This window comes from Ursus arctos, unplaced genomic scaffold, assembly GCF_023065955.2.
Source record: "Ursus arctos isolate Adak ecotype North America unplaced genomic scaffold, UrsArc2.0 scaffold_16, whole genome shotgun sequence".
Classification (NCBI taxonomy): Eukaryota; Metazoa; Chordata; class Mammalia; order Carnivora; family Ursidae; genus Ursus; species Ursus arctos.
In genome coordinates, this window is record NW_026622830.1 from 5,062,489 (window position 1) to 5,088,445 (window position 25,957).

A 25,957-nucleotide genomic window follows, 5' to 3' on the forward strand; every position below is an offset into this window, starting at 1 on the left:
GTGTTATCTTCCAGTTGGGTATCCTTGATTCTCCCTGGCATGTCTCCCTACCTCCCTGTCCCTGACCTCCTTCCTCCCTGGTCAACAGATTTGTGCCTTTATGGGGCTGTTCAGAGGCTGTGTTTTCTTATAACAATGCTCCCCACACCCAAGGCATGTGATGCTTTTCTTGGCTGTTGGAGGTGCTGGGTAGAGGCCCTGAATTGGGGTGGTCCCTTTTGCCCACTCAGCCAAAATAGTGAGGGGGCAGGCAGGGGCTGGAAGGAGAGTGGATGGGTTGATTCATGAATGTGGAACACACTATGCCGATGGCCAAGGAAGCTGGAGGGCTGGCCAGTTTGGCACAGGGTGGACAGGTGTCCAGGTGGGCCCAGGGTTTTCTTTCTGGCCTTTTCTGTGAGGTTGCCATTCTTACAACAGGGGGTTGGTGACCTGGAAAGAAATGTGAATAGTGGATGGTCAGGGAGAGGAGGGGCCCTCATGCAGGAGGACCAAAGCCTGCTTCCCCCTTGGGAAGCTTCCAAGGTGATTCTGTTAAAATGATTAATTAAGAATAAATTCATTAACTGACTGTCTATATGTGCTGGGCACTGAGGGTTCGTTCATTCTACAAATGTTTGCTGAGCACTTCTGATGTGCCTGGGGATCCAGGAAGGAACAGGACCGGCTAAGTCACTGCCCCCGCCCTGGGGGAGGGGCCGCCGTGTCTGGAGGGAAGACGGACAACTAAGCAAGTGACCAAATGCGCACAGGTGCTCAGGCGGGGGAGGGGTGAGCGCCACAAAGCAGGTGACCCCAGGAAGGAGGCTCAAGGTGAAAGGTATGGAAGAAACTAGTGTGAGTGGGTGGTCCGGAAAGACCTGTCCAAGGACAGGTCATTTGAGCACAGCTTGGATGAAGGAGGGACCCTGCGAAGTTCCAGGAGGAGGGAAGCTCAGGTCCTGAGCTGGAGCGGCCTGGGGTGTCTGGAGAAGGCTAAGGAGGCCGCTGCAGCTGGAGGCGTCCCTGGAAAGTGGGATGGGTACAGAGGTGGAAAAGCCGAGCAGGACCACGGATGTGGGTGCCACCAGGTGACGGTGGCTCGTTCTGAAGCGAGAGATGGAGTGACAGTAGGATGAGGAGAGTCGGAGCTGCCCCTGCTGAGGCCGGGAGTGCAGAGGAGGTGAGGGGCGACTTGGGCTTGGAAGGGTGAGTGAGTGTCCGCAGGTCCTGCCCCCTCTCCCCAGAGACGCCTGCAGGGGGCACCCGGGGGATGGGCCAGGATGAGAAATGGGGACAGCTTGAAGTCGAAAGCACAGGCTTTGGGACTAGATGTGGCCTCTAGCCTTGGCTCTGCTGTGTCCCATCTGGCTGACCTTGGGCAAGTCGGCTAACCTCTCTGAGCCCGTGTCCCATCTATCAAATGAACTTGCAGGGATTTTAGGGGGCTGGAGGGCGGGGTGGGGGTGGGGCAGCAAATGTAGAGGGCTCCACACGGCGCTCCCCAGTAATGGAGTGTGTCACCCGAGGGGTAGCATGTTGGCGTCTCAGCCCAAGATGCAGACGGTTTGGGGGGCAGCGTGGGGGGATGGAAACGGGGCTTTGAGTGGAACTGAGGTCTGCTTCTTGAGGATGTCCGTTTTGAAGAAGGGGCTGTGGATGGCTGCTGGCCTGGCCTGGAGGCAGGATTCCTTCTTTCCCGAGAGGCAGGAGAGCACTCACCTGGGGTAGCTCCTTGGGCCGTCCTGAGGCCTCGGAGCCATCATGGCCCCAGCATTCGCCGGGCCCTGGCTGGGTGCTTCCTGACATTCTCTGATTTCTGGAGGAGAGATTCCTTTGTGGCCATTTTGTGGAAGGGAAAACTGGCTCCAACAGTCAGCGAGGGAGAAAGGATTTAAAGCAAACTTCAAAGCCGCCGGTCTGAGCATGAACTCTGGGTTTGGGGGGCAGGGCCTGCCGGAGGATGGGGCGTCCACTTACCCTGGTCCTCCTCTCTCTTTGGACCTGTCAGGATGCCCTTCTGTCTCTGGATGATTTTCAAGTGGCTGAGCTTGGCCGTGGGTGTCCAGTCTAAGCAGCAAACGATCGTTAGGGAGAAGCCGAGCTGGCTTTTCCGAGGTGAGGTCTGACCAGGCAAAGCCTCCCTTCGGCAGATCTTGCGAGGGAGTATCAGGCCCTGCTGTGTCTCTGCCTGACACTGCTGTCTGCTGCAGGGCCCAGATCCTGCGAGGCCTTGAGCGGCCACCTGCCCGGCCTCCTGAGCGACGGGCGTGGACTCGCTTCAGCCAGAGCCGGGCTCGCTGTCCTGTCAGGGTGTGAACGATCCGTCTTCAGTCAGCACGGCCACCAGAAGGCTCGGTCGGTAGGGTTACCAGGTTCAGCAAATACAGGATGTCCAGTGAAATTTGAACTTCACCGACCATACTTATACCAGACCGTACTTAGACCAACAAATTATGTGTCATTTATCTCAAATTACATTTCGCTGGGCCTCCTGTATCGTATCTGACCATCCTTCCCTCAGTGAATTTCTTCACTGGTATGTATACCATATTCAGCAAATGAGTACATTTGCATATAGGGAATCCTGTTAATTTTTTATTTCTGGTGGTTGGATTTTAATTCGTTTTATAGATACCCTTCCCCTCCTCTCCTGGTTCTGGGGGTGGAACCCTCCTTCCTATATTTGAAACAAGACATTCACAGACCTCTGATGGACACCATTTTCTCCACCTACTATTTGAGTTTTATTCTTCTGGAAAATGTGTTATTCAGCATAGATTTCACACGGGAAGAGCAGAGAGAGAAAAGGGACTGCCATACTTGCTGATAGTACGTGGGGGACAAGGAAATATTTGCAGCTCGCGGAAGGTTTGCCGTGTTCCTGCATATTAATATTTTTGGCCCTCTCTCAGCAGACTGGGACAGTTTATTTTTTATTTTTTATTTTTTTTTTCATCTTGCTGTTGCTTTATAAAACATTTCAATAACTGGAGCCAACTGCTTCTTCTTAGTTTTTAAGCTTAAACAGTTTTCTTTTTTATTGCATGATTTTTTTTTTTTAACCAAAGAATGCTTTGTGCAGCCAACGACCCACCAGCCGGCGTGCCTTTCTCGCAGCACGGCGGTTATTACCCCCACTGTACAACAAAGACGTGAAGGCTTGAGCTGCAAGTGCCAATTTGCAAGGAGGGTATTTGATGGCTTCCCAGAGCTTAAGGAACTCAGAAGTTCTAGTCTTTACAGCCCCATTAGGCTAGCTCAGGTCGCAGCCAGAGGACTCTTCTCCTACCTTACAAATCGTCTACACCCCACACACCTAAAGTAACAATTAACATCATCCCGTGGGGCTTATTGAGGAAGAACAAAGCTGAATCCCTCCCACCGCGCCCCACCTCCGGATCTGGCTGGTTCTCCGTGGGGCCTGATTATCGAGCTTCCCTCCTCCCCCGCCCGCAGGTTGAGAGTGCATTTTGTTCCCCTCTTTCCCTCTGTCCTGCCCCTTCCTTTCCAGCTTCTCTTGTGCGAGCTCTTACGATGTGAGAAAAGCCCAACCCCTGGGTGAAAAGCCCATTCGAATGCTAAGAAAAAGAACCGGCTTCGATTTCCAGGTGTGGCTAATGCAAGTGGTCTTTGCAATTAAAGGTGGTAAAGGGCCCAAGAGCCCTCCTCGGGCGGCTGCAGAATGGAGAGTGAGGGTGTCCGCGGGCTTTCACACTGGGCCACTGCGGGGAAGGCTCCGGGCTCCAGGAGTCGTCTGCTTAGCGGTACATATGCTCTGAGAATGCAGGCGTTGCCTCAGAGGGTTTAAGTCCCAGGTACACGACTGAACTCACGTGGGGACGTCCCCTGTGACCTGCTCTTCCAGAGACATTTCCACCTGCTGGCCTGGAAACGTGGAGAGGGCTTTGCTGTCCAGGGAGGGCCCGCTGCCCTGGGTTCTGCCAACAGAGGGCTGGACAGAAGATTTTGAAGGGAAACTGGACCACTGGGTGGGGAGGGGAGGCAGGCGATGGCTTCGATGTTCTGCTCCGTAAGATTATGGAGATCATCTGTTTACTTACCTGGGGGCACTTGGCAGACGTCTCCAGTCCTCCATTGGCTGAGGCCTAAGGCAGGCTACAGCTTTGAATGGACATTCCTTCACTCATTCATTCAACCAACACAGTTACAGAGTCTCTTCTATGTGCTGGGCTCTGTGCCAGGCACCGGGGACCCATCAGGGGCATGCTGGGTCTGGTTCTAGCCTAAGGAAGGTTCCAGTTCACTAAACAAATAAACTGGGAGACTCTCCGATGGGAACACGTGTTAAACATATAAGGAGTGGTGTGGGGTGAGGGAGTGTTCTCAGTAGGATCGCCTGGGAGGGTGGCATTTGAGCAGGGACACAGACAACGGGTGGAGGCCATCCCTGGAAACAGCACAGGACACCCGTGGGGGCTGGGCCCTCCAGCAGGTCTTGCAGGTGGGTGTGGGGAATTTGGGCTTTATTCCAAGTTCTGTGGGAGGTGCTTGGCTCTTTGGGGTGTTCTGTCCAGTCCAACACACAGGCTTTGTGTCCTTGGGCGTGATGTCAGACCCCATGGGTCCCCACAGTCCCCCCCAGACAATATTCTCTGATGTTCTCTTTGCTGCTTTTCACGGTTGGCTCAGGGCTGAGACCTCCGGAGAGAGTGGAGGAAGGCTGTGTCCTGAAATCTTTTGCAGACTATCCCCTTCCATGCTTGGAGTGATTCTGGGATAGCAGCTAATTATACTGTCCTCTAGCCTGGCTTGGGCCGGCCAGCAGGTGGTATTCTCCTGGCTGTAGTGATTGCCGCACAGGAGGACACGTGACTGGAGGAGGGCCAGTCGAAGTCTTTCCATGGGAGTTGACGACCAGACACTAGGCTGGGAAGACAAGTCTCTTTTGGTCCCTGGGCTGGGATATGGAAAGCTTAGCGCTGTCTATGGCCGATCCCCTCTCTTTTCCCACCCCTACTCGTGACACTTATTTGGCTGTATGGATGGCAGAAGTCTAAATGCCACAGGGAAGTCTGCGGCCCGTGTGCAGAGAGTGGAGAGGGGATTTGAATGTCTCCCGCTCCCTGAGGCCAGCTCTGCCCCTGGGTTTCCCAGTGACTTGAGCCAATTAAAGCCCACTTCAATTTTAGTTCTGATGGGTTTCTACCACTTACAACGAAATAGATTTCAGACTGTTTAACTCTCATCGAACTCTCTGGCCCTGGGGAAAGTCGTGTGGCTAACTTACTGAGTATCCTAAGAGCCGTTCTCCATCTTCATTTGCTTCTTTGCACCTCCCCCCCGCCCCCTGGTGGCCTCAGCTGCTCCAAGGGCTGGGTCTGGTGTGGCAAGCCCTTGCTGAGTGCCGGGACCTGTGTTCGGTCCTAGGGACGCCCCGTGGGTCAGGCATAGCCCCTAGCCCCCCGTGGCTGGGAGACAAAGTCGCTTCTAGAGGGATAAGGAAGCGGCACAGAGGGGCTGCCGGGGTGGCTCAGGGACCAGAATGTTAATCTTGGAGTTCCGGGGACACCCTCATGTCTCTCCATGACTCCAGTTAGCACCCAGGCTGTTCCTTTCGAGAGTTGCACGTTCTCTACTGGGCTGGGAGTATGGCCTCCCGATGCGGGTACCACCGAGCTGTCCGTCTCGTGGTGACAGTGACAGAGCAGAGTGCATGCTTATTTTTCCTATAATAAGTACTTCCCGGGCACAACTGCCTTTCAGCCTCACAGCAGCGCCACGATGTGGGAGTGATGAACATTCTAATTCTGCAGAGCCAGACACAGAATCCGAGAAGTCAAGGCACTTGGCTGTGGTCACAGAGCTTTAGAGCTAGAAAGCCAAGACCCAATGTACTTAGTCGTCAGTGTGGCAAACAGCAGAGAAGGACCCCCTGGAATGTCTGGTTAGGCCTCTGAGATGGAACATAGTCAGCAGGATGCCGTGTCCCGTGTCCCAGTCTGATCCATCCTATGTGACCATGAATGACTCCAAGGGGAGTGCCCCCGCCAGGCTGGAGTGGGTATCTGCTGGGGATCTGTGAAGGACCTACTGCGTGCCGGGCTCCAGGTGTGGGTGGTCTAGGGGCTAAGTGTCATTCCGTGTTCCTGACCCAGCCAGCCGTCAGGGCCGTGCGCGCAGTGGGCTCTCTGCAGACACTTGTTTGATGGAGGGAAGGCGGTTCTAGCCATCCTGCAGCTGGACGCCTCACCCCGGACACGGCATGACACGTCACCATGGGTGGCTAAGAAATGTGGTCCCCGTCTCCGTGTCAGGCAGAGGCCTCTTGTCATGGACGTGGAGCCAGCACCTGCTGGGACTCTGCATATTCGATCTAAGACGCAAATTGATTTTGTGGGTTCATCTCCTTCAGCGTCCTCGTGTCGGTGTCTGGGGAGCCGTCTCTTTGAGGCTCTATTGTTCACTTTCAGATGGCTTCATATCAAATGGATTTTAAATGAAATCTTGGGGGCTTTACAAAATGCAGAAGGCTAAGTGGGGAATATGTGTTATTTTAGAGATTTGCCAGCGCTGTGATGACTGGACCGGGTCTCAGAGCCAGTAAGGACTGCAGTGACTCCCAGATCCTGACTGTCTGCCCAGCCGTCGGACAGGCTTGAGAGGGGGTGGTGGACTGCGACTGGGGGTGCTGTCGGGACTCTGCCGAGGGGGCTGCTGTCTGTGGTCAGCCACACTGTCCTTCATTTTCTTTCCCGTGACTGGAGGGCCGAGGTTGTGTTCAGGAAATCCCGCCAGCCCTGGGATGCTGTGTGCCTTGGAGGTGAGGTCCTAGCTCCAAGATTCGGGGTCTCCCAGACTCGCCAGGGAGCTGCTGGTCTTCCTGGCTGGGAGGGAGCTTGGAGCCTCCAGGGAGAAAGGGAAGCTTGCTGCTGGAGACCCTCAAAGTCCTGCTGACAACCAGAAGACCCCCAAATGCCCTGTGGTTCACTTGCATTTTGCCCTTGCTGGGGAGCTTTTGAAAGTCTGGGGGGGGGGGCAGGTGGTTACAGGCCCATTTCGTTTAGGTTGCTCTGCCCTGGAGAATGGATTGTGAAGCAGACTGGAGGCCTGGGGACCAGCTGAGGAGCTGTTAATGATGCCTGAACTAGTGGCAGTGGGGCCTTGGCCCAGAGGAGTGGCATTTGGGGTGGGGCGAAGAGGATATGGTGGGGTATGGGAGAAATATGGGATGTATTAGCCAGAACTCTTCCTTGGAAGTGTTAGATATGCCTCTCAAATCAGCATGAATAACAAAAGGGAGATGTGTAGCTCCTATATGTGGAAAGTTCTGAGGCTTCAGGTAAGGCTGTATCCAGGAGTTCAGTGGCGTCCTCAGGACGGGTGTCTTCTGCCCCTTGGCTTTGTGCACCTCCCGGCTGGCTCATCTCAGGCAGGTCCTCTCTGGCCGCAGCAGCTCCAGCCTCCAGGTTGGGTGGAGGGTCTTCTTTCCCCATTGCTCCCCACAAATCTCTGGGTTCTCTCTGACTAGACTGGGCTATCACACGTCATGTGCCATCTGTGACAGGATCACTGTGGCAAGTGACAGAAGGAGCTGATCGATGGGCTAGGGCCATGTGTCCACTCCAACACCTGGATGGACAGGGAGGCAAGTTGGTTGCGGGAGAGACGGTCAAGGTGCAGGTAGGCAAACCTGGCAATTACCCATGCGCAGGGTGGGGTGGGGGGGCCCTGGGTGTGGGGCAGGAACGGATGTTACAGGTGACTCAGAGCATCACGCCGAGATGTGACCAGGGACTGGAGCTGGGTGCCGTGAGCCAAGCCTGCCCACAAGGAGGTGAGAGGCAATGACATTTGGACAAAATGAAAGCAGAGTAACCGTGTGGCTCTGCCCGAGGTCGCTGCTCCTGATTTACAGATTTGTGATGACCTGGCCTTTGTTTGCCGAAAACTCAGCTGTCGTCTCCACTTTATCTCTTACTTAAGATCTTGTCACAGAGCCGTGTGTTCACTGCTCCCCGTTCAGGGAAAAAGGATGAGCCCGAGTAATTTTGCTCTTTATCTCCTGGGACAATCGGCTTATCGCACTGACGATAATCAGGATGGGTTTTACAGGAAAGCAACTTTTTTTTTTTTCCCCAATGAAGCAAACGTTTTGCTGGTAAGTTTGTTGCGTGGGGGAACTGTCAGAGCCTGAGCTCAGGGACGTGTCTGGGTGTGTCGGGGCAGCTCACGCCAGGTGGCTAAATTATGAGGCTCCCTCCCCACCCCGCGTGTGGGGCTCCAACCCACCTGTGGCCTTTTGCTGGGTCTTCTCACACAAATGCGTCTTCCCATTCACAGGTTCCTCACCCTTTAAGACTGACATCAAGTCCTTTGGGATCGTAGGGTCTCCACTTGTCCTTCAGGTCCCTGTGCTTGTGGTTGGTCCCCAACTCTCAGCGGCTCCCCTCTTTTGTCTGTGGTTCAAAAGCAGGGAAGGGCGCAGGCTCAAAGGATGATTGGATGCCATTGCTCCTGAACTCTGTCTCTAATAATAATCACCCAAAACCACACAGGAGCTGCAGGTGGGAGCCCTTCCACAGAGCCAGGCAGGGGTTATGTAACTCCGTGCACCATCTGTGTGGATTCATGGGGAAATGCGGCCACCTACCCATGGTAGAGCATGTCCACCACTCAGAGACCACCAGGGACTTGGCCGCTGGTGATGTGGTTCTGTGAAGCAGGTCTGGATCTTACCTGAATGCATCCAGGATGAGAGAGGGACACCCACGGGTCTGCAGGAGGGTCAGATGTTCTCAGGTGGCTCCGACAACCTGGCAGTCTCCTAGAACCTTGACTTTTAACCAAAAAGTGTCAGAAATCTTTGCCATTATCAATTCTGGAAGCTTAAGGCTCATGACACCTGATGGCTCTATTTTAGTTCAGTTAACACTGAAATTCATTCATTCAACAAATGTTTATGAGCCTCCCACATGCACGTGGATAGGTGAGCAAGGCTTGTGTGGTCCTTGCCATCGGGGGCCTTTCTGTAAGTCCCAGTTGGTGGGAGGCCCATCGTGGACAGTGGGGTATGGCAGGAGTCAGCTCCGGCCTGAGCCTCCAAGAGCTCCCGGGCTGCGGGATGGCTGGATATGTCCAGTCGCATGTGGGCAGTGAAGGAGGGAGTGCAGTGTTCCATCAAAGACCTGCCCTCCCAGCCCACCGTGGGGAGGGCACGTCCTGTTGTAGCTAAGCCACAAAATGCAAGCACTGGGGAGCAGTGGGGACCAGGAGAACATCGTGAAGGCAGAGAGAACCAGTGACACAGCACTGGGGTGGGAAATAGCATGTCCAGGGCCCCCTGACCTTGTTCGCCTCCCATCTCACCTGATGAGCCCCCACCTGGCCCCTTTCACTGCTCCCCAAGCAGTGATAAGCAGAGGGGAGGGGCAGAGGGAGAGGGAGAAGCAGGCTCCCGAGGGGCTCGATCCCAGGACCCTGGGATCAGGACCCGAGCTGAGGGCGGACGCTTAACCGACAGAGCCACCAGGTGCCCACGACCAGCTCTTCTTACCGCACGCTCATACCAACCGGCTGGTGATCGGTGTGCTGACCTTACGCGGAGGTGTTTGCAGAACTCAGGACAAGGGAGGAACAGGACAAGACTGTCTTTCCGCCTCTGTCTTCCTCCCTCCTTGGGGATTTCTAGTTCCCAGGGGTGTGTGCTGCAGGCCGAGGGAAAGTGCACCCCCCAGCTGGGCCCTCCCAGGCCCCCGCCAAACACTGCTGGCTGGGCCGTGCACGTTAAGGCAGAAGTAAAAAGATGAAACTTGGAGTTCTTTGGCTCCTTTGGGTTTAAATCAAACTCTTAGTGTAATTTCAAACTACTTTTTTTTTTTTGGTGGATATATTTTATACAGAGCATGTTTCAAATCAAAGAGAGAGAACATTTCCCCCCCTTCTTCCCATGAAAGGCAGGGGGTCTAAGACATTTTAATAGCTTTCATATTCCTCGCTCCAAATATATTATTTCAGCACAATAGTTTCTTTGCGGGAGAATTGCTTAAATGATTCAAAATGGATTTAAAAATATATTTCAAGTTTTAATTTTATGCATAGAACATTAATGAGCAGAGCGCCTTCGAGACTGCCTGTCAGTTTAACAGATTCACAATATTCTCAACACAGATGTTATTCCGTCGAAATCCTTTTAGAGGGAAGAAACCAGTAATTTTTTTCTTGGGGGATGTCAGAAAATATATTATTTTTGAAATTGTATTTTGATCCCAGAATTCTGCACAAAATATCATTGTTAGGGTCTGGGTGTGTTGAGTCACTCGGACACCAAACTTTTATAAAAGTCCAGAAAAGAGAAGCAGCCAGAACCCTTTATTCATTTCATGGTCTCCGTGTTCTCTCGTGAGGACTCTGAGCTTCAGCAAGTGGAAGGGGAATAATGAAGACTTCGCCGTGCTGTGTGTCAGCAGGGCTAGGCTTAGGGGCTAGGGTCGAGGTAAGGGTTAGGGTCAGAGCTGGGGTTTAGCGTGAAGCTTAGGGTTAGGGGTTAGGGTTAGGAATTAGTTTAGGGCTAGGATTAGGGCTAGGGGTTGGAGTTACGGTTAGGGGTAGGGTTAGGGTTATTGGTTAGGGTTAAGCTTGGGCCTGTTTCACAGAATAGTGATGGGGTGAACACATTCTGGGTGTGATGGGGAAACATGTTGAAAGAATGACTGCCATTATTTTCTCTGTCTTCTTGCTGCTGGTTCCTGGCGTCGATGCAACTGTATCCATTTGCTTCTCATAGGGCTCCTCAGGGTCAGCCCGGTTGGTTTTTATAGGTGTTGGCATTGAGTGCCTTTGTTCCTAAATGTCCAAATTGTCCGTGTGCAGCCCAGGGACATTCCATGTTTTCTTCCAGGGTGGTTCCTGCTCTGGTGGCTTTGACCCTGCACAGAGGGGTGGTGGGTGTGGAGCAGCGTTGAGCTCAGTGCCCCTGAGCCTTATGGATGTGGATGAGAGGGAAGCTCTCCTGACTCTTCTCTGTGAAGTGGGGGGTTGGGGGTAGTGAGCAGCATGTGGCGTAGGACACTGTGTGGCCACCAGTGGGTGCCCCGTGTCCTCGGCCCCCTATTTTTATCTGTGTAGTGGATGTTTTCCTGGCTGTCCCTGCAGGCTGTTGGCGGGGGGCACTCCTGAGTGCTGCAGACCCTTGGAGAGAGAACACAGGCTCCATCCTGGGCTCTCTGCAGTTGGAGCCAATTCGTGTTCAGGCCAGTGCCGTGTCCACAGGCTTCTAGCAAGGGGACCCAGCTCCCAGCCAGGAAGGGGGTTGTGAAGTTCTGGGTCACAATCCTGTGCCCCACCATGTGTTAGCTTGTCTGAAGATGACTTTGCAGGAGGGGACTGGGCGCCAGATGTGGGCTCCATCCTCCAGTCCCCAGCCTCCCAACTTCCTGGAGCAGGAAGTTTCGGGAACGCTCCCGGAGGGGGATGTGGGGGAACCAGGGCCTCGGGCCAGATGTACCCGCAGCCACACTCAGTTTCAAATGCTGGTATATCTTCATTCTTGGTGTAGAAGAAAGAGACATTGCAAGACTCCTTTCCCCTTTTTAGTAACGAAAGAAATTTTATTTTGAAAAATCAGTAATGCATAAAAATATGATCTTAGAGTTCTTATGGAAGAATAAATGACCCCAAAATTTTGAGGGAAATGTGAGAAATAAGGACAGTGATGGGGATTTATCCCTCCAGATATGAGTATGTGGTGCGGGCCCTTGGCATGTTAGCGCTACGTGCCGGTGTACCTCAGGAGCTGTGTACACAGCAGGCAATGTGTAGGCTCACTTTCGAGGAGGAAGCATGGATCCATTGACAAATGTGAGAAAAATGGAACCAATCATCTTCCATATACAGAAATAAATTCTGGAAGGATTAAAGACTTACCGAGTAATAGAACAATAGTACTAGCATTGCAAGAAATTTACGATACTGAACATACAATCTAGGGGCTGAGGAGAGCTTCCTAATCAGGGTGGCAAACCCAAAATCTATAAAGAAAAGATTATTATTATTATTTTACTCTATGAAAATTAAAAAATTTTCCATGCCAAAGATATCACAAAGGCAGTACACACATGACTAAGGGGGGGGGATATTTATAACTTACATGTCAGACAAAGGGTTAATTTCTAGGCAACACAAACACTCAAATAATCCAGATGGGTTAAAAGTAAAAAGTGAATGTTTCCCCCAGCCCCCAAGCCCCTTCCCTAGGGGGAATCGCTTTTAGTGGTTTGTGAATTTCCTTCCAGACGCTCTTTCTTCTTCATCACACTGCAAAAGGAATTAATTTCAGTTTTCTTTTGAGCTGCAGCAGAGGGAAAGCAGGAGAACCCCCTTGGATTTTATTCCTGTTGATCGTCCTCTTTCCCAAACCTGTCATTCACACCCTCCCCCCACCATATCTCTGCTCTTATTTACTTAATCTTTTCTTTCGCACACACTTTTAAAAGCATACATTCCTTTAAAAAGGAAACTTCAAATCCTTACCATAAATGGAAAACCAGTTGCCATTTGCCGTATAGAGAAGGCGGTCGTAAAGGTAACGGACACCAAGGTGGTGAAGGTCTAGTTCAATGTTGCAGCCGCGTGCTCTCTTTATTAAACACGGCGTTGGCAGCGTTGGGGATTGGTTAGAAGTAAGGTAGCCCCCAGTGGAGATGCTCTTCGCTGAGTCAGGGGGATTACGGGGGAATAACTTTGTCATCGTGTTTCCAGGCTTTGTGATGCCACCCGCACCTCCAGGGCCACCTCTGACCTCCCTTTTGGGACCTGTCCCCTTGCAAGAACTGCTGTTTTGATGGCACTGGATGGAAGAAGACGACAGTGCCCTCAAGGCCAGCACAGTTTGCGACCAGCTCTTCCGTCTTGGTAGAAGGAACACATTCTCCAAGGACTCCGGCAGAAGGAGACGTCCATCTCCCTAACCGGACATTTTTCAAAACTCTCAAAGCACTTTTTTTTTTTTAATTATTACTTCCATTTGTCACTGTAGTATTTTGAGAAGCACTGGAATATTTAGAGAAATTTGGTTGTTACTAATGACAACTAAATGCCCTTTGCTTTTTCTTTCTTCTTTTTTAATAAGGAAAAAGTGATCGTTTGGTGGAGTTTTCGGAGTGCTTGCCAGTCACTGCTGGGAAAGATGTTGTTTGTTTCTCGCAACTTGGGAAAAAATGAAGGCTCTGATCTTGTGATTACTTTTTTCTTCTTTTTTCATCTCGGCACTTTTTCCCCTGACACTGAAAGGTTTGTCTTTTTGACAAGTTGGGTAGAAAACAGTACATCTGTGACCCAAGGAGAAACAGGAAAATATGTCTAAGCACAGGGAGTTCAGATACTGTAGCTTTGGTGTGAATTTTAGAAGTGATCTTGCTGAAATACTCCTCTTCTGAGTGTCCTGTGACCGGCTCAGGGCTGGACACTGGGGGACACGGGATGCAGCCTGTGAACAAAAGGAATGTTTGAGCCCTCCATTGACTGTCATGGGGAATGGATTTGATTTCAAACAGACTATTTCAAAAAGCATCACTTTTGGTTTTAAGGTGTGCTCCCATTCACCATCTTCTGAAGAACTCCGGAGACAAGGAACAATTTCAAAGTGTTATTTCTTGGTGGCATTCTGCCATCCTGTAATTATGTGTTTCTACGTGTTACTATTTGTTACTGTCAGTGTTCCCAGCTGCTCTGTAATAAACTGGCTCATCTCCTGCCCTTGGTAACTAGCTCACTGCCAGGCACACATGGCAGAGCTCAAGAAAATGGAAATGCAGGTTTATGTCCCAAGATATAAATAGATACAAGTGAGTGTGTTTCCAGTGATTAGCTCCATAATTGCAGGCAGAGAGCGTCAGACTTTCTGCCGGTCTCCTGAGGAGTGTTCAGTATCTAAAAATCTCCCAGCATTGTCAAAAGCAAATGCCCTAATTAAGTTAATTCAACTAAGGCAAAGAAGGGGGGAAAAAAAGTAAGACGTTTGCAGTTTGTGGCAAAGAACCAGGGAGGATGAAAATAAGAAAAGAATTCAGCAGAGGAACAACACTGCAACCCCGTCTGAGTGAGGCTCTCATTTTCCCACGGAAGCTGCCCCCTGAGAGGCCAAGTTCAAAGTCATCAGCAAAATGATGACTCAGCATCCGCTTGACAGACTGGTGGGGGCGGCAGGGGGGGGGGGCGCGGGGGGGGGAGCGGTGAGGGGAGGAGAAGGGAGGGAAGGAAACCGAGAGACAGTAGGGTCCCCTCACTCACTCACTCACTCACTCTATTCAAGCCCAGAAGGGGATGGTTTCCTGGTATGAAGCCACAGAGGGAAAAAGTTTGAAGTCTTCCAAAATGTTTAGAGGCTTCTCGAAGGCTGAATTTTTTAAATTGTTTTTTATTTTCATAAAATATGGTACTTTATAGTCTCTGTGCCACGCGTTCTCCCTGCTTCCCGGCTGGCTTCCTGCAGATGCCAGCTTGAATTTGCCCTCACCTGGTACTTAGCAGTGGCTGATCCCGGCTGTGCTCTCCCGCTGTTCTGGGCCTCAGTGTGCTCAGCTGTAAAATGGGCATGACGAGAGCGCTAGCTCTGAGCCTGGGGCAGGCCGCTCCTCGGATGGGCCTGCTGCAGCCCGTAAGGTCCCTGCTGACTGATCACAAGGAAGTTCTTGAGGAGGGGGGATCCGGAGGAGACACAGACCAAAAAAAAAATGTGAAAATACTTGTTTTTTGTAATAGAACTAACAGGCCATATTTGGACTCTGCCTCGGATTACGAAGTTCTGGAACCCATTGTATCTTGGGCACGAGTGGTGTGTCCGTCTGTGCAATCATTCCCGCTTTATCCACCAGGAGCTCAGAGAGGTTAAGTTACTTGCCTGGGGTCCCTCAGCTAGTGAATGAAAGCACACCCTGCCCAGCTTTCCTGCCTCTTCTTCCTGCAGACCCCAGGCCATTTGTTATGAGGGTGGTGACCCCATTTCCTGAAGATGGGAGCTCAGAGGGAGATTTTGTTTGCTTTAAAGGAAAACGAAAGGAACCTGACAGTTCCTTGGCCCCAGAGTTTGCGGCTGTAGATTTATGTTCGGTACACAAGCCTTAGGCAACTGGCTTATAGACCCAGGGAGCCATTATACACAGAGTGACAGGAGAAGGGTCTCAGTCCCTGCCCCCTGGAGCTCTGCGTGGCTGTAGGGAAGGGAAGGGTGTGGTCCGGGAGCCAGTAGTGCCACCAGCTGAGCTAATCTGAGGATCCTGCCAGGTGGTAAGTGCTCGCATAAACCTGGGGGGGCGGCCCCGCTACAGCCCCGCTACAGCCAGTAGAGAGAGTCGCAGGGCTGGGGGAGGGCGAGGGGAGGGGTGGGGGCATCTCTGCGTGGGTCGTAGTCTCTCCACTGCACTTGGTCGGCTGACGAAGTCCCATGGCAACCTTCTAAGTTTGCTACCAACCCCTGGGAGGCTGCAGAAAAGCTTAAGGAGCTCTTGGCACCATGAGATCCCTATTAACAGCTCAAAAGTTCCAGAGGGGCTGTAGGGAAGAGCTGCATTTTTAAACGCATTTGTACTCACCCTGAATTTCCCTCAATGCCTGGAATGTGGAGGCACTTGGGATAATTCTGACCTGTTAGGTGGGGAAACAAGCCAGCCTGTCCATCACAGGCACCGACGACAAGGCGGTCGGAGCTCTGGAAGAGGAGCGATTTTGACAACAGCATTGATGGAGTGGAATGGTTTTTTTTTGTTGGAATCCATGACTTTTTTGTGACTGCCAATTAAATGGGAAACAAACATTTGGAGCAGGTTCCAACCTTCAGCTTAATGGAGCTGCTCCCTCATGCACAGGGCCACTCGGGGTTGGAGTCATTCTGCTGTGGCAGAGAGGCGTTTGAGGTGCCCACCTGCTTGGGGGTTCCAGTTTTTAAAAATAAGAATGGATCTCATGGCAGTTGGTCTTGCTGGCTTTTCTAGAGGTGACTTATACTTCTGGGGTGACCTGGAATTGGATCTGTTTGGGCATTGTTTTTTTTTTTTTTTTTTTAAAAAGATTTTATTTGAGAGAGAAAGCACAGTGGGGGGGGGTGCAGAGGGAGAGGGAGAAGCAGGCCCCCCGCTGAGCAAGGAGTCCCACACTGGGCTCGATCCTAGGACTCCAGGATCATGACCTGAGCCAAAAGCAGATGCTTCACCGACTGAGCCACCCAGGCGTCCCTGTTCGGGCATTTCTAATCACTACCGCACCTGGAGTGACATGCGCCTGCCCAGGAGGTGGGGACGTGTGGAAGGCGCGGACTCCCGGAAGGGCAGGGCACACACGAGAGAGGGGCAGGTACTGAAATGCAGGGTGCAGAGGCTGAAGGCATGTGTGCACATGTGGGTGCAGATGTGGCCATGGGGTGACTGGGATGAGATGGATCTCTGAGTCTGCCCACTTACCGGGAGTACGCTGAAGCCGGGGGACATAGCGAGGAACGCAGGTCTGGCTGCACCTTGTTAAACCAGCTAATGCCAGTTTCTACTCCAGTGGCCCCTGTGGCCCTATGGTCACCCCCCAAAAGGATGCTTCTGGATGACCATTTCTGTGGCAGGGCCTGGGCACTGTTCCTCTTACTGCCCTTGAGGTCTTTGAGAAGGCTTCTGCCAAATGCTCTGGCTGAAATACCCCAGCCAGGTGTAACCCCTCTCTCCCCCGCTCCCTCGTTCCCTACTTCCCCTCTTCCCTCCCGGCACACAAGTAACCGGGGTTTGGGCGGCAGAAGCAAAGTCTTATGAGAGAGGACTCCTTTGAGGGGGTGACCGTGTCTTATTTATCCGCCTACAACCCTCTGTGTAGGGCCTGTTCCACTTGTCTGTTCACTTACCCACCGTCCATCCGTCCATCCATCATCTGTCCATCTGTCCCTCCGTCCATCCTCCCATTCATCATCCAATGAACATGAATGGAACACCTGCCCCATGCCAAACCCTGGGCTTGGCATTGGGAGTAAAACAATAGGAATGGTTCCTGTTGGAACCCCAGTGCTTGGTATACAGTAGTTGTTCACACAATGTTTGTTGAGTAAATGTATGACACAACAAATGATACGATGCTTAGAAGGCATCTCCACACCCTCATGCCAGGCTCATGAAGAACTGGCCATGGCAGGCTTTAGAGTTCCGGGGGGCAGTTACGTGTCCGGCTCCCGGGAACTGGCCGGAAGTGGCCCCTCCCTGGGTGGACGCCGCACCTCCGAGGCTGTGGTCAAGTTCTGTGAAACAACAGAGCCAGCAGCGAGGCATTTCCTTCCCCGCCTGCCCAGCTGTCAGCGTGCAGCTGAGATGCTGGGGTTTAGAATAATGAATTACATTCTGACTGCGGGTGACAGAAGAGAGGTAGGGATTTCAGGAAGGCACATGGGAGGGCTGAGGGTGGAGGTGGGCAGACTGCCAGGGGTGAGTGAGACAAAGGAGAGGTCTGTGTGAGGGGGTGTCTTTGGGGGGAAATGAATAACATCCTTGGCAGGGATTAGCAAACCACAACACATGGGGAGGACAAGGAGGAGGGAGGTCTTCTGCCTGTGGGCAGAGTAGGGCTACTCATTTTCCACCTGTGTGAGCCCAATTACATTGTCTCCAGAGCCAGGAAAATGCTGGAGTGGTTCCCTAATGAATAGATTTCTGCTGCATGCATACGTGGCTTGAGTGTGTGCATGGCCATGTCCTCGGTCCTTTGTGTGTGAGTGTGCGCATACGTGCATGTGGACGGCAGTGTGGCAACAAATACTGAGTTAGATGCCTGCATGGGTGAACTGTGTCTTTGGATGCATGTGCGGAGGTCTGAGCCTATGGTAGGTATTTGTGCCATGGTAATGTGTGCAATGCATCTCAAGAAGTAATGTGGGGTAGTGGCTGAGCCTGACAACTCTCACATCTACCAGCTCTTGCCAGGGATCTTGGCACATGACCACACCACTTCCCCCTCTGCAAAGTACGGCTGATACTAGTACCAACTCCAGTATGGCAAGTGCTTAGTACAGTGCCTGGCACACAGAATAGCAAATATCTTTGTGCCCTGACTTCTAACCTCCTGCTTCCCTTGTAATTTCAGCTCTGTCTGTTGTGGGTTCTGCAAGCTTTCACTCACATCACCCTCGGAGCATCCAGCCTCCAGGTGTGGCATGGAGCTTTAACTAACGCCCCTGCCTTGGCCAGTCCTGATGCCGCACCCGCTGCTGGGTGCTCCCCCATCACACACATTCCACCTGAAAGCACAGGGAAGTTAACACCCCAGGGGAAACCCTCAAGCAATGGGGAACCGGAGCGTCTGAATAAATAATTCTCCAGGTAGATCCTTGGGTAGATAATTCTGAGAGGTTTCTCTTTCAGCACTTTGAAGATGTCATTCCATCGCCTTCTAACCGCCATTGTTTTGAAAAGAAATGTCAGTGAAATTCTTCCCCGCATCCCCCTATATATAAAGTGTTTCTTTTCGTGGGTTGCTTTCAAATTTTTTTCTTTATCTTTGGTTTTCAGCAGTTTAACGATGAGGTGCCAAAGTGGATTTTTCTTTGTATTCATCTTTTTTTCCTTTGTATTCATCTTATTTGGGCTTTTTGGAGCTGCTTGGATATGTAAGTTTATGTTTTCCATCAAATTTGGGGAGTTTTTAGCCATTATTTGTTCAAATATATTTTCTGCTCCAGTTTCACTTTCTTCTCTTTTAGAGACACTCAATACACGTACGTTAGACTATGTGACGTTGTGCCACAGAACCCTGAGGTGCTACTCATTTTCTTCAATCCCATTTGTCTCTGTTCTTTAGGTTAGATAATTTCTAGTCATCCGTCTTCAAGTTCACTAACTCTTTTGCCATATTCAATGCAGTGTTAAGTACCCTAGAAAATTTAAAATTTCAGTTATTGCTATTTTCAGTTTTACAATTTTTATTTGGCTCTTCTTTTTTATGTTTCAGGTTTTTATTTGAATTCTAATTGGTTAACAAAGTGTAATATTAATTTCGGGGGTAGAATTTAGTGATTCATCACTTACATATAACACCCAGTGCTCATCACAAGTGCCCTTCTTAATACTCGTCACCCATTTAACCCATCCCCCTGCCCACATCCCCTCCAGCAACCCTCAGTTTGTTCTCTATAGTTTAGAGTCTCTATGATTTACCTCCCTCTCCTTTTTTTTCTTTCCCTTATGCTCATCTGTTTTGTTTCTTAAATTACACACATGAATGAAATCATATGTATTTGTCTTTCTCTGACTTATTTTGCTTAGCATAATATACTCTACCTCCATCCACATTGTTGCAAATGGCAAGATTTCATTCTTTTTCTTATGGCAGAGAAATAGTCCATTGTATATATTTACCACATCTTCTTTATCCATTCAGCAGTTGATGGACATTTGGGCTCTTTCCATGATTTGGCTATTGTTGATAATTTAAACATCAGGGTGTATGTGCCCCTTCGAATAAGTGTTTTTGAGTCCTTTGGGTAAATACCTAGTAGTGTAATTGCCGGGTCATAGAGTAGTTCTATTTTTAACTTTTTGAGGAAACTCTGTATTGTTTTCCAGAGTGGCTGCACCAGTTTGCATGCCCAACAACAGTGTAAGAGAGTTCCCCTTCCTCCACATCCTCATGGACATCTGTTGTTTCCTGTGTTAATAATTTTAGCCATTCTGACAGGTGCGAGGTGGTATCTCATTGTGGTTTTGATTTGTATTTCCCTGATGATGACTGATGTCAAGCATCTTTTTATGTATCTGTTAGCCATCTGTATGTCTTCTTTGGGAAAATGTCTATTCACGTTTTCTGCCCATTAACTGGTTTATTTGTTTTTTGGGTGTTGAGTTTGATAGGTTCTTTATAAATTTTGGATACTAACCCTTTATCAGATATGTCACTTGCAAATACCTTCTCCCATTCTGAAGATTACCTTTTAGTTTTGTTGATTGTTTCCTTCACTGTCCAGAAGATTTTTATCTTGATGAAGTCCCAATAGTTCATTTTTGCTGTTGTTACTCTTGCCTCTGGAGACGTATCTAGTAAGAAATTGCTACAGTTGATGTCAAAGAGGTTGTTGCCTCTGTTCTCCTCTTGGATTTTCATGGTTTCCTGTCTCACATTTAGGTCCTTCATCCATTTTGAGTTTATTTTTGTGTGTGGTGTAAGAAAGTTGTCCAGTTTCATTCTTCTGCATGTTGCTGTCCAGTTTTCCCAACACCATTTGTTGAAGAGACTGTCTTTTTTCCCATTGGATATTCTTTCCTGCTTTGTCAAAGATTAGTTGGCCATACAGTTGTAGGTCCATTTCTGGGTTTTCTATTCTGTTCCATTGGTCTATGTGTCTGTTTTTGTGCCATTACCATACTGTCTTGATGACTACAGCTTTGTAGTGTAGCTTGAAGTCTGGAATTGTGATGCCTCCAGCTTTGCTTTTCTTTTTCAAGATTGCTTTGGCTATTCAGGGTCTTTCATGGTCCCATACAAATTTTAGGATTGTTTGTTCTAGCTCTGTGAAAAATGCTGGTGGTATTTTGATAGGAATTGCATTGAATGCATGGATTGCTTTGGGTAGTATGGGCATTTAAAAAATATTTGTTCTTCCAATCCATGAGTATGGAATGTTTTTCCACTTCTTTGTGTCATCTTCAATTTCTTTCATAAGTGTTCTATAGTTTTCAGAGTACAGATCTTTTGCCTCTTTGGTTAGGTTTATTCCTAGGTATCCTATGGTTTTTGGTACAGTTGTAAATGGGATCAATTCCTTGATTTCTCTGCTTCTTCATTATTGGTGTATAGACATGCAACAGATTTCTGTATGTTGATTTTGTATCCTGTGATTTTACTGAATTCATGTATCAGTTCTAGCTTTTTTTTTTTTTTTTTGGTTTAGTCTTTTGGGTTTTCTACATACACTATCATGTCATCTGCAAATAGTGAAAGTTTGACTTCTTCCTTGCCTATTTGGATGCCTTTTATTTCTTTCTGTTGTCTGATTGCTGAGGCTAGGATTTCCAGTACTATGTTAAATAACAATGGTGACAGTAGATATCCCTGTCTTGTTCCTGACCATGGAGGAAAAGCTCTTAGTTTTTCCCCATTGAGGATGATATTAGCTGTGGGTTTTCATATATGGCCTTGGTTCTTTTTTTTATAACTTTCATTTTGCTGTTGAAATTCCCTACATGAGCAATCATTAAGACCATATTTTCCTTGAATTCTTTTAACATGTTTATAAAAGTTGCTTTAATGTCTTTGCTAAGTCCAACACCTGCACCACCTTGTTTCAGTTTCTATTGAGTTTTTTTTTTTTTTTTGCTATGATCAACATTTTCCTCTTTCTTTGTAGGTCTTTTGTGTGTTTGTGTGTGTTTTAAATTGAATTGCAGAGGTATGGAAACTGTATTGTAGAGACTCTGGGTTCAGTTATCTTCCTCTAAAGAGTATTCTTTGTTTTATCAGGCTATTCAATTGCTGGCTGTTTTTCTTGAAATTTTTTTGTAGGCTTGGTTTTATGTTTTCCTCTTGTGAGTCTGTACAAGACACAGGGGCTTCCCAAGCCTCTAACTGAGTGTGACTTAAACCTCTAAGCACTGCAGCCCTCTGTATATCATGTGAGAGCTTGATTATAAGTTTTGTTAGGGAAGTTCTAAAGTAGGCTCTACTCTATGGTGTTCTTCTTACACCTAAGAATAATGTGTATCTCAGCTGGGTGTCAGACATGTAAATGAGCTGTTAATACACTCTCTTCACTCTGGGGAAGGCTAGAACCACAGCATCTGCAGTACTGTTCAACCTCTAATATGCCTCTATTCTCAATCACACAACAGCCACTACCTGGTAGACCTCAGATGGTTCAGAACCTACCTTTAATTAAGGAGGGGGTCCCCACATGGACCTCTGGGGTCCTTGGCACAAGCGTCCATATTTCTGATGCCCCAAATCCATAGGTTGTAGTTGTTTCGGTTGCTTGAACTGTTTTCTGCCTCCTCAGCTCTGTGGGTCTATCAAATCCTACATGGGCTCCTCTTGCACCATGGCTAAGAATTGTCACAAGTTATACATTGGCATTGGTTGCATTCACTTCATGGGTTTCCTTTATCAGGGACTGTAGTCTTGTACTGCTTGTTGTCCATTGCCTGGAAACTGTTGCTTTGTATATCTTGTCCAATTTTATATTGTTTATGGTGGGAGGATTAGCACAATACTGGTTCATCTGTCACAGTGAGAAACAGAAGACTGAGAGGCATTTTATATGTGCTTTGGAAAGCTAGGGGCAGGACTGAACACAATTACCCTCTGGGAGACCTTGACAATGTGTCCCTTGTTTCCTAGTCCCACACTCCTGCTCCCTAGGATTGCCTCCCAAATGAATTATTTGACCACAGGTCCTTCTCTCAGGCTCTGTTTTTTTGGGGGCACAGAACTAAGATATAGAATAAGTGTTGTATAAATCTTAGCTATCATTACAAGAGCAGCATATTTGTATAGGCATGCAGAATGTGTGTCTGCAAACTCTCTGTGTTTGTGTGTGTTGTGTCTGAGTGTGTCCCCAATCAGCACATGTGCATTTAGTCCACTCTGCATGTCTTTGTGTAGATCCGTGTCTTCCTGTGTGAATACACAACATGCACTTGCAAGTCCGGGCTGGGAAGGCACTGCAGGTGACAGATCCTGAGAGGCCATGGTTTTTGTGAAGTCTGATTTGTCTATTTTTCTTTTGCTATTTCTGTCTTGGGTGTCCTATCCAAGAAATCATTGCCAAATCCAACATCATGATGCTTTTATCCTGTCCCCCCCCCCAAGAGTTTTATTGTTCCTAAAGACTTACCTTTAGGTCTTTGAGCCACTTTCAGTTAATTTTTGTATATGGGGCTAGTTAAGGGTCCAAATTCATTCTCCTGCATGTGCCTATCCAGTTTCCTAGCACTATTTTTTGGGTGGGGATAGGTACCTGCTATAATGGTAAGAGCTGAAACTGACTGAAATTAACCAAAATTTACTGTCCAAGCCTTTCTTTGGAAGTTGCAAACCTTCAGTAGACCCCAGAGTTCCAAAATAGTTATGTTAGACAGATTCTGCCAGACCCATTGTTTCTAGGTGGGGAGACAGATTTCTGGTGCTTCCAGCTCCACCAGCTTCCCAGAATGCTCTCTAGTACCCCTTCATTTTTAACCCATCAGTCTTTACGCGTAAAGTGTATTTCTAATATACAACATACATTGGGTCTTGTTTTGACAATGTCTGACAACCTCCGTCTTTTAATTGTATTAGACATTCACATTTAAATGGGCTATTGATAAAATTTTATTAAAATCAACCATTTATATAATTTTATTAACATCAACCACTGATATAATTGTATTAATAAAATTGGTTTCTATTCCATTACCAGAGACTTATTTTTCTGCCTTCTTGGGTTTTAACCGACCACAATATAATTCCATTTTATCTCCTCTCAGTGTCGATTTTCTTTTAAAAACATTTTTTTTTGTGGTTGCTCTAGAGTTCACAGGATACATGTTTAACTAATATAAGTCCACCTTCAAATATTTCTGTAAAGCTTCATGTGTAATACAGACATTTCATTATGCAGTATTCTCCGTTCCTCCTTCCTGTTCCCTATGACATTCCTGTCCTGTCTTTCACTTATCCATATGCTCTAATCACCCAATACAATGTTACTGGTTTTTCTGTAGGGAATATTGTCTCCCCCTCCTCCACAATTCAAATGTTGAAGCCCTTACCCAGTGTGACAGTATTTGAAGGCAAGGTTTAGAAGCAGATATTTAAAGTTAAATGAGGTCAATATGGGTGGGGCCCTGATCCCGAAGGATTGGTGTTGCGGTAAGAAGAGACATCAGAGAGCTCGCTCTTGCTCTCTCTCCATGCGAATGCACCTAGGAAAGGCCATGTGAGGACAAAGTGGCCATCCGAGAGCAAGGAGGAGGACGCTTGCCTGAAAACAATGCAGTTGGAGCCTTGATCTTGTACTTTTCAGCCTACAGAACTGAGAAAACAAATGTCTGTTGGTGAGCCCCCCTGTGGTCTTTCGTTATGGCAGCCCAAGCTGACTAAAAAACTAGTACTACTTTACATGGTTATCTTTTAGATTAAATACAAATAAGAAAAATAAAGGATTTTATTTTCACTTATGTCTTCTCTGATGCCCTTTCTTTTTCTTTTTCTTTTTTTAAAATGTAGATCCAAGTTTCCAACCTCTAGAATTTTCTTTTTGCCTGAAGAAAATCTCTTAACATTTCTCAGAGAGCATGAACCCTGGCAACACATTCCCTTAGTATTTGTTTGTATGAGAAATTATTTCTCTTGTGGTTTTGAAGGAGAACTTATTGGAATATAGAATTCTGAGTTGGCCTTTGTTTTTTAAAATTCAACATTTTAAATATTTTACTCCACTCTTGTTTGCTTGCATGGTTCCTGGTATAATTCTTATCTTTGTTCCTTCGGAGGCAAGGCTTTTCTACCCTACCCTGGCTTCGTTCAAAATTTTCTTTTTGCCTTTGGTTTTCTGCTGTTTGATTATGATCTGCTCAGGTGCATAGCTTCTCGGTATCCCGAGTTTCTTGGATCTTCCTGGATCTATACTTTGGGATCCTTCGTTAACTTGGAATGTTCTCAGCTACTACTTCTTCAAAGATTGTTCTTTGTTCTTTTTCTTCTGTTTCTGGCATTCTAATTACATACGTACTACATCTTTTGAAAATTTCCCACGCTCCTTGGGTGTTCTGTTCCATGTTTATCCTTTTTTCTCTTTGTGTTTCAGTTTGGGAAGTTTCTACTGATGTATCTTCAAGATCACGAACTCCCTCCCCAGCCGTGTCCCGTCTGCTGAGTCCATGGGAGGCATTGTTCATTTCACTTACAGTGGCTTTGATCTTGAGCATTTCCTTGTCATTATTTCTTAGAATTTCTGTTTCTCTAGCTGGAGTATCCATTTGTATTGCATAATTGTCTATTTTTTCCATCAGGGTTCTTAATATACGAATCATAGTTATTTAGAATTCCCTGTCTGATGATTTCAACATCTGTGTCATATCTGAGTCTGGTTCTGATGTCTGCTTTATCTCTTCAGGCTGGTTTTTTTTTTTTTTTCTTTTCTTTTTCTTTTGGTGTGACTTGCAATTTTGTGTTGCAAGCCAGACATGTTGTATCAAGTAATGGATATTGAGGCAGATGGGCCTTTAGTGTGAGGATTTATTTTAATCTAGCTCAGGGGCGCCTGGGTGGCTCAGTCGGTGAAGTGTCTGCTTGCAGCTCAGGTCATGATCTCAGGGTTGTGAGATCAAGTCCCACATTGAGCCCCCTACTCAGTGGGGAGCCTGCTTTTCCCTCTGCCCCCCTGCCCCCTGCTCATGCTTTCTCTCTCTCTCTCCCTCTCTCAAATAAATAAATAAAATCTTTGAAAAAAAAATCTGGCTCAGAGTTCACTGTGTTTCATGTTTGCTATAGCTGCAGGTGCCAGAGGCTTCACGTTCCTCTGGACTCTTTGTTAATTCCCGCTTGACTTTGAACTTCCCTAACTCCTCCTCCCCTAGAGATCGTGTGTCCTAGAGCCTTCAGTTGTAATCCCTGCTGCTATACTTACTGGAGCCCCGTTGGTGTGGTGCTAAGGAGTGTGGGGACGGGCGTGTTCTATAATTTTCAGGGAAATCTGTCTTCCTGCGGGCCTGTGTGTCTGGCCTGACCGTCACAAGTGTGTCTCACCCACACGCCCCTCCTTGGGTGAGACAGGAAGGCTGGAGGAAGTAGGAGTTTGAGGAGTGCCCTCCTCTACTGGGATAAGGCTCTGGCAAGGTCCTTTCCCTGGAGCGTAGGCTTTACTTATGGAGAAGGTTCTAGGGTGTCATTGATGGGGATTACTCTTTCCTTCCCTTGCCAGAGCGAGTTGGGGAACTTTCTGGGATTTCCCCAGTAAGAACCTGGTGGAGTTCCTGGTAAAAAAAGCTCATAAAATTGTGGGTCCCTCCCCAAGCCTGCAGCACCC

The 25,957-nt window shown here is 48.4% G+C and overlaps 1 long non-coding RNA gene across 1 annotated transcript in view; it reads left to right on the forward strand.

Moving 5' to 3' along the window:
- Positions 1-15,099: 15,099 nt before the first annotated feature.
- LOC113258762 (uncharacterized) overlaps positions 15,100-25,957 on the forward strand; it is a 64,253-nt gene continuing 53,395 nt past the window's right edge. The window contains exon 1 of the long non-coding RNA XR_003317349.4: positions 15,100-15,225. This is a non-coding gene — a long non-coding RNA (uncharacterized LOC113258762). The remainder of the gene's footprint in view (positions 15,226-25,957) is intronic.